Below are 9,367 nucleotides of genomic sequence, written 5' to 3' on the forward strand. Positions count from 1 at the left end.
ACCTTGATTCTCAGCTGCTTCCTCTCCCCTGATCCCCTGATTTACAACCAGCCTACTTTAAAAAGGTAAGGGAACTGCTCCATCTCTAGCCTGCCACCTCCCATTGACTGTTAAATATCCCCAGTATGACTTCCACCTCTCTGGGAATGGTCACAACTTTCACATTGTCAAGTCCATTGACACTGATACTCTCATCTTTCTTGGCCTCTTCTTTCTGGAAACATTCTCCTTTCTTGGCTTTGTGACACGACCTCTCTCCTCGTTTTTCTTCTGATACTGCTATCTTCTTACTCTCCTTTGCAACTCCTTTTCCTTCTCTACTTGACCTTTAAATATCCAAGTGGGACTTCAGTATTCAATAGAATCCTCTCTCCTCTCCATTTCTCAGTCTCTCTGGATTGGTATCTCATCTATTCTCCTGGCTTCAAATGCTACCTACATGCTACTGCTGCTTACCTCAGCACTCCAACCTCCTATTTAATGTCCTACTTGATATCTGTATGCAGACTTCCCCTCAGTAAAGGCACTCAGTTTACTGAAATACCCACTCAGTGGCTGAAGCCATAATTCTTCCTCTCCCTCATACTCCACATCAATCTGTCACCAGGTCTCAAGTCATCCATGCTCATCTGTCTACTTCTCTCCATCTTAACGACCACTAGCTAGGTCATTCCACTTTTATGTTTCATTTGGGCTAATGACAGTGAACTAGTCTCACTTCTTTTTTCACCACCAATCTTGACCCACCCTTTATTTTTTCTCAGAGTAAACAGAAGGACATGTTTTATAATGTAAAGCAGATCATTTCACTTATCTATGAAATCCTTCCAGGGATACCTCATTTCATTTAAATTATAAACCAATCTCTTTGTTGTAGCCAATAAAATCTCCAAAGGAGCTGGTCCCCGACAGCCTCCCCCAACTGCATCTTTGATCGCTTTCACCCCTGACTTACTCTGCTCTAGATGTAAGAGCTTTGGAACTGTCCAGATTCTCTCCTGCTTTAGGCATTTAGAATGTGCTTCCTCCTACCACAGTGTTTACAAAATTATCTTTCCTCTTGTATTTTCCTCCAGATCCTTACATAATCATCTTCTTATTTCTAAGGTCTTAGCTTAAATACTACCTCCATGGTGAGACTTCTCAGCCATTTTCTATTCCAATATCCTACTTGTCTCCTTCGGAGCACTTTGCTTTTTGTAATTTCTTATTCATTCGTACACTCGCTTTACTGTCAAATTTCCCCATGAGAACATGAATTATGTCTATTTCATTCACCTCTGCACCCCTAGGACCATGTGCACAGAAGGCATTCGGCAAATGTTTATGAAATGAATAAACCCTGTAAGAGTATTTTAGCATTCTGCCACTTACTTGAACACTTCTGAACAAGTTTTATTATATTTCTATTTCTCTTGCTTATATTAGAAAGAAATCGCCACCTTTAACCAGTTGAAGGAATTGGAAGCTGAAAGAAGAAATTCTCAGAGATAAAATGACTCTAAATTTAGGCTGATGCCACTAAAGATAAATAAAGCAGGGAAGTTCTTTCACTGAGCTGTTTCTAAGAAAAATTGTTATTAAAAACTACTTTCCTAACTTTGCTCGCACATAGATGCTTCATAGCCAGTGGTTGCCAAAATATAGGCAGAAGACAGTTTGGGATTTGGGTAAGAATGAATCTGAAATGAGTACAACCAGGTTTTCCTACTGGTTTCTGGAATCACATTTCCTACATGTGTCCCGAATAGCAAAAATGTGAATTACATGTTTAGGAAATAATTTTAATTTTCATTAAGGTGGTCTTGCAGTGTTATGGAAGGAAAGTTAGAGTTAGAGAAGCCGGATCCTGATTCTGCAATCAATGTGCTATGTGATTTTCCATGTGGTACTAAAAATCCCCTGCTTTCTCATTTATTTTCAAGTGAGAATACGTGAGAACTGCTCATCCATCCTCCAGACTTTTTGTGAAAAGCTCTAAGAAAGTTATACACTTGCCTTATACTCAGAAACATAGATAGCTTTACAGAAATATATTGTATTAGCAATTCTAAAGTGTTAAATGGAGAAAATTTTAGGAGAATTACGATTCATACATATCATTTTGAGAAAGTCTTAAACTACACAGAAATCTTTTTCTCATTGGCTATACTAGTGCCTGAGAAGTGCACATTGACGTGCGCTAGGAGACAGAGGCAGAGCGGCTCCGCCATGCTTTATCCTGGGAGGAGCCTCTGTCTGCACTCGGCTTTGTTCAGCTGCACCTGCCCCGTTCTCTGTGCAGCCTGTAACTTAGAGCTCTAGCCTAGGCAGAAGCTCACATGGGCCTGCCAAGAGGAAGAGTAGGCCGCAGGCCAGCGCTGGTTCTTCCTCCCATTTCTCCTCCCCTCCAGCCCTTAAAGTGCATCCCCCTCAGAATGAAACCAGATTTCCTAGACTCACTGCTTTGTTTCTCATAGGAAATAGAATTAATTTAACTTCCAGAAATCAAACCAACAAACAAACAATAAACTTGTAGGTGAACATTCTTGTACCCTAAAAACGTATCCTTTTTTCTTTCTCTTTCTGGTGTCTAAAGCTGTGTTTCTAATGTGGATACGTAACTCCATATTTAGAAGTAAAAGAAACAGGCATTTTGGGAGCAATCAGTGGAGATGGGGAGCAGGGGGTAGGAATTTTCCACCCCTATACACACTTCTCTCCATCTGCCGCTTGTTCTCTCTTACAAAGAAGCAGTAACTTGTTCTTTGTCCTTGACAGATCAACGCTGTAAAACATCGCCACCTTCAGTTAAAACTGGTGTGTTTCTGCGCTTTCCTAATAACTGCTTGCTAACGCTTTCCAGAAAGCACACTGAGCAAATTCTCCCCTGTGTCTGTGCTTTTCTGCTTGATGAGCCTTTTCACTGTCCCTTGATGTATATCTCTTTCTACAATTCAGCACAAAGAGGGAGAAAAAGAAAGGAAACCTGGTAAGTGGGCCTGGAGTGGATACAAGACTTAATCCGCTTAAGAGGTTTTGCTAATGTCAAAGTGAAGGTCAGCATACTTTTTAGATGACGGAATAACTCTGAAACTATGTACTTTCTTTAGACCCACCAATCGCTATTCTATGTGAATTGTACTTTTGAAGCCTAGAGGTTTAAATTTGTCAAAATATCGAGTCTATTTCATCATAGAACATGCCTCTTTGAGGAAGAAGTACCTTTCTATCCAGGGTGATAAGGGCTTGAGTATTTCCGAGTTTTCACAGAGCAAAAAAATGGGTGCCGACGGGGAACAAAGTTATATGAGCAGGTCTTGACAATTCTGGGCAGAGTTGGGAATAATGAAACTTGAATATGATACTTGCAACAGCTGCTTGATATCAGTAACCACTTAAAGGCAGGAAATTTAGAACCAAATCAATGAATCTTTTCCAGTAGTATTTTAATGTCGTTGTGAATAAATCATTGATTGATATTTTTACAATACAGTAATAAAGTCCTCTGTACTTTCCCTGCAGTCTCACAGTACTCTCAATAAAGTGTCTGTGGCATCAATGAAAGGGATGAGCAAGCAACCCCATGGGAACATTATAGAAACGTGCATTCCCCACACATGTTTATTCTTCTCAACATAATGGCCTGATACAATTCTCCAAATCCAGAGTAAACTTAATTCTTTCTCAGGTCAAGTTACAGTCTAAGACAATACAGAACATCCTGCAAAGAGTCCTCACTCAGATTCCATATCCTTCTTCCTGGCTTCATGAAAGAGATATACCTGTCACCATTTCTTATAGAGCCTGAGGTGATTGCAATAAGTGGGCTTCCTACAGATTTCAGTTTACATTTGGTTAAGGAAACTTGTGACTCTAGTACTGACATTTCTAATCTTTCATAATGTCCCTTCCTTAAGTGTACAAATGGAAGGAAATGGAATGTTGGAAAACTTAGACGGTATGTCCTTGAAGGTCCGGATTTCCAGAAGCTATAGATGTGGAACATATTGTTACGTACTTTTTTAAAGATAGTTACAGTTAAAGCTAACCATTTTGTTTCTCATGGAATATAGAATTTATTCAACTTTAAACAGTAAACAGTAGGGAAACACTATTTTATCCTAAAGGCATACCCTTTTTCTTTCTCTTCTTGATGTCTAAAGCTCATTTTCTAATATGGACATTTAACTCCATATTTAGAAGTAAAGTAAATAGGCATTTTGGGAGCCAGCACTGATGTTCAGTCTTGACAGCTAGATCCACCGTTGCAATAGCAAACTGTACATTATCTTCCTAAGAAAATACTAATTCATCAGTCTCAAAAGCCAAAAAGTTGTTCTGTGTCAGCAAACAGCTTAGCCTCATAATTATAAATTGTAAGGATCTATTGAAAGACATGGATCCAGAAGAATTACAGTGTTTCATAGTGAATCACTCAGAATAAAGAGCCCTGTTATTTGTAGACATTCCATATACTAAAGAACTTTAGAGGTGGGTCAGATCTTAGCAATCATTTAGTGTAACCCCTTCATTTTACAGATGAAGAAATCGAGACTTAGAACTTATAGGAAATATATGAAAATATTTCAATATGCAGCATATCTTCTAAATGTCTGAACATCTTCAATAGCTTGCTAACACTATCCTTGAAATAGCAGCACAATTTGTGTGCCCAAAAGATGGAAAGTGACTCATTGTGACAAGACTGATTTATTTACTATACTTTACATCTTTGGTCTAGCATATTCCTTTCTTCCCCTTTCTTCCTTCCCTGTCTCCCTCCTTCCTTCTTCCCTTTCCTTCCTCTCTCCTCCTTTTATTCATTCATTCATTAAAAGATTTAGCCACTGAGCCCCAATATCTGTGAGATGCTGTGTTCATAGCATCGGTGAGACAAAGGATGCTTACAAGCAATCTTTGCCGTTGGGAACTTCTCAAGAGAAGGTGAGACAGATGCATGAGCGAATAGTTGCAATAGAATTTCAGAAATGCCCAGCTCTAGGTATGGCCAAATATTGTCAGGGCACTGAGAAGCAAGGAGCAACAATTCCCTGGGAGAGTCAGAGGAAGTGCACCAAGGAGGTGACACCTGAGTGGAATCTTGTCAGATTAGCCCGCATCTCAGACAGAGAAGAGAGCAAGGACAGTCTAGGAGAGCGGGGAACTCTCCCAAAGATGGGAGAATGAGGAAAGAACATAGAGTATCTAAAAAGGGTGAGTTTAATGATGGAAGTGCAGGGAAAAATTAGTGATGTGGGGATGATGAGTGCTGAGATGAAAAGATAAATTAGAAAATTAATAAAAGAAGTGCTATATACCATTTTAAAGAATTTAGCTACTATCCTGAAAGCCAGGATTTTCCAAACCTTAGTAATTCAAGTATTATTTCCATAACGTGTATATATATCCAACAACCACTTCTATTTTTGCTTTACCTGTATACCACTTGTACTATTATTCATTTAATATAGTTTTCTAAAGTAACTTACTTTTAAACACTTGTTGTCGAAAGAAACTTTACATCAGTGTTTTGTAAATAGAAAATCAGTGTTTCTTGCAATAATTTCAAGGTCATCATTAAAATGAATGATGTGAAAACAGAATATTCCTGTTGACCCTTTACCTATGAAAATCTCTGAGCCTATGGCCTGTGGTCTCATTATTCTAAAGGAAGATAATAAGTTTTAGAGAGGAGTTAAATTCAGTGTAACACCAGCTCGAGACTCCTTAAATTAATTAGAAAGAAGAAAGAGATGAAAAGTCTATAACTTCCTCACTATCTCAGTCCGGGGTATTTAGCGTGGTTCCTGTACCATCTTAAATACTGTGTGGTTATGCATCCCACCGAATGGGAAATACTGTTTAAGGCAGTACAGGGCTACCTAGATTTTTGAGCTAAGAAGTAACAAATCAGATTTATCTGAAGAGGGCGTAACTCAGGACAGGAAAGGAAGACCAAGGAGTAGGTAGAACCTTGCAGAAGCTATGGGAGGGTCCCGATGTGGTCCAGTCAGTGTAATAGGATGAAGAAAAGATATTTGAGAGGATCAGGCCACAGCAGGACTTGGTTTCTGAGGGATGAGGGACAGGGGTCAAAGAAAGGGAAGAGTCAGCCATGCCTGGGAGATAGATTGCTTGGGAGACTGTGTAAGTGGTTATGTGATCCAGGCCAGGTTTACTGAAAATGAGAAATAAATTTAGGGAAGACAGGAGGGGGGGGGGGGCGGATGAAGAAGGGGGAAGGGGAGGGGGAGAAGGGGAGGAGTAGGAGGAATGAGGAGTCGGATGGAGATGAAGCAGGCAAGGGTAGTGAGAGATAAGACCCCTGGATCAGAACATGCTGCCTGCTACAAATACTCATACATCCTAGGCTCACATTAAGTGTTGAATAAATGGCGAAGTATGGATGGTCAGCAGGCAATTGGAAATACCTTACTGGTGATCAGAGACATTCCAAATGCCAGTTAGATCAGAAGAGATCATTGTGACCTATAAATCAGCCTCAAATACATTTTCATTTACCCACTGATCATTTTAGAAAATTCGTGACATAATCAGGCAGACAAGTATGTTAGGTATGTTTACATTCGTAAGATGTTAAAAATGAATCCATTCAACTAAAAGTCATTAAGAACCTACTATGTAAGGCAGTTTGCTGGGTACTTTGTGGGACAGAGAGATAAATTAGACACATACCCTGTTCTCGCAGAGCTTGTAAAGATCTAATAAGATAACAGATAAAATTTTCAGAGATTTAAAATTTGTTAACATGTGAAGTATTTATTTGTGATTTCCAGAATACAAATTTAGCCGCAATATCTTCTGAGTAATTATAGTTAGTCTGAATTTGTTTCCATGTATTATAAAAAATTTATTATGGTTGGGATATAACAGTTTAAGTGAAATTTTTGGTAGACTTATAAATTTAGAAGTGAAAATCTTGCCAGTTATTAATAACCCTTTTTCTCGTGTTTAAAATACCTCTTTGCCCAGCTTACAAGAAATAAACTAGTTGTATTGTGTCTTTTGCACATACATAAAATTACCTTTCTTTTCAGGCAAGTATATGATATAGCAATAAATTAGAGCTTTCTCATGAAAAACTATTAAATAATCAAATTTCTCACAACCGGGATTTTTTTTCCCCAATAAAGACAGAGACTAGATTTCAAGACAAAACCATAGATTTCACTTTGAACCTAGAAAAGAGTCATCGATTTGAATAAGGGGAAGGACAACAAGCCTAATGTTGATGCCCCTTCTTCAGTTTCTAGATCCTTCTATGGAAAGAAGTGTTTTCGTAAGACTCAGACAGAATTCATTTCCATAGAGCGTTCTAAATGGCTCCTTCAGACCAAAACAGCTGGGAAACATATGGTATCCATTTCCCTGTATCACTTGGAAAAAATTTCACATGTAAATAAAGCCAACATAAAAGAGTAGCCCTTTGAACCCACGACCTTATACAATACATAAATATATTGGTACAATGCACTCATTGTATTGGCCCACTAAGTTATGTGGCTTTAAAAATTCTTTATTACATCCTGAGATGCACATTTGCAAGAAGTTCCAAAAAATGAAGGTAATTGGCAAAATATTAGCAAACACCATACCTAATAATAAGTATGTATCTCAGGAATGTCAAGGAATATATATATATTTCTCGCTATATCTGAAGCTTTTCAGAAAACTGATGGATAAAATTAAGGCATATTTACACATTATAAACTCAATGTCCATTATTTCTCTGCTGTTTAAGTAAGTAAGTAACCATGTGTTCTTGAAAGGAAGAGAGAAAAGCTTGGCAGAAATTTCTTGCAGACGTTAGTTTTTCATGGCTTTTCATTTTTAAGGAGAAAAGACATATAAAAGATAGAAAAACTTTTAAATTTATAATAGACCAACTGGAATTAGTCTTTGCCTTTGCATATTTACATTTCATAAATAACTTTAGAAAATCCAGTTCTCATTGGTAAGTATCACGCCTCTGAGTTTATTAACAGAACTTTTGTCCTCTTAAATGAAGCTGTAAATCCCTCAGAAGGATGAACTTTGGGCATTTGAAAAGAGATTTAATGTGTTGTGCAAAGTGAGATTCAAATTCAAACACTTTTGTTAATTTTCTGCTCTGTGCCAAGTACTGTGTAACTAAAAACCAGAGCCAAAAGAAGGGAGGAGCAGAAGCCGCTTAAGAACATCTAGATACCTTCCTTCCTTTCTGGAACATTCCTTATTAATACCTGTTCCTTACTGGATAGAATCCAAGCCTTCCTCCACAGCTCAAAATATATTCTTAGATTCTAAAATGCCAGAGCTAGACAGGCCTCAGAGGATGACTGCCTAGTGCAGACCCTCTGGAACACCCTGCAAAATCGAGGTCTATTTTGGAGAAAGAACACACTGACGGTTATATGGCACTCAGGCTCAGGACATTCACTCTCACCCCCTTAGCTTGGTTTCAGAACATCTCTAAATCCTTTTAGAACACATCCTAGCAGGAAGAAGAATGACAAGTAGTCGTTTGAGGAACTTTTAATAACTCGTATGTCACTTTCACCCCCAGAAATCAGTGCTAGCCAGAGACTTTTGCAGAAGTGATAGACCTACGTATACCCCTGTCCCACATTTATTTGTTCGTTGTGCCCAACAGTAAAGAACAGACACAAAAAGAGGCTTTGGGGTGAAATACTTCCTAACCTGCTGTTGCTCCAGAAGAGGATAGATAGATGAGAGGTCCCTAGTGGAGTGCATGTCCCGAAACCTCATCCGTATGATGGGGGAGGTGTGAACTAAGTGAAAGGGGAGTAGGAATCCATAAATCACTAGCCTATAAACTTCCAGGGGTGCCAGGTCATCTGTCATCTCATCAGGGGAGAGTCCCAGAGAGGAAGCGGTGTCATCGTGGCTGAGGAGACTGCTGTTACCCCACCGTCCTGCACTGAGAGGAGGACAGGGCGGCCTTTCACATGAGGCCGACCGGGAGAGGTGGCGGTTCTTATCTTTCACCTCCAGATGTGTTGCTGTTTCACTTTACACTCCATCTCAACCAGACACTTACTCAAATGCAAACCATATGATGTTTATCTAACCTTTGCACAAGAAAACGAGAGGAAAAAAAAAAAATCTAGTCTGCCTACCTTACCCTCCCTTTGCAGCTTCCTTCTCGTGTTTGTTTCCAGCTTTTCAAACAATGGAGGGCGGCATAGAATCTTAGAGAGCATATTCCGTTTTGAGGCATCGGTGCGTTATGTTGCCGTGTCCTATGCCAGAAAGCACCATGAAATGTCCCTGAACTATGACTGCCTGGGGTACTCGGTCTAGGATGGGGTGAACTCAACCCTGGCTTTCCAGCCATGATCCAGTCAACTGCTAATCACTTTAT

The 9,367-nt window shown here is 39.2% G+C and overlaps 1 protein-coding gene across 7 annotated transcripts in view; it reads left to right on the top strand.

Moving 5' to 3' along the window:
* Positions 1–9,367, top strand: part of SNCAIP (synuclein alpha interacting protein) — a 63,736-nt gene that overhangs the window by 21,214 nt on the left and 33,155 nt on the right. The window lies entirely within an intron of this gene.

The sequence above is a fragment of the Pteropus alecto genome, unplaced genomic scaffold (genome assembly GCF_000325575.1).
Source record: "Pteropus alecto unplaced genomic scaffold, ASM32557v1 scaffold20, whole genome shotgun sequence".
NCBI classification, from domain to species: domain Eukaryota; kingdom Metazoa; phylum Chordata; class Mammalia; order Chiroptera; family Pteropodidae; genus Pteropus; species Pteropus alecto.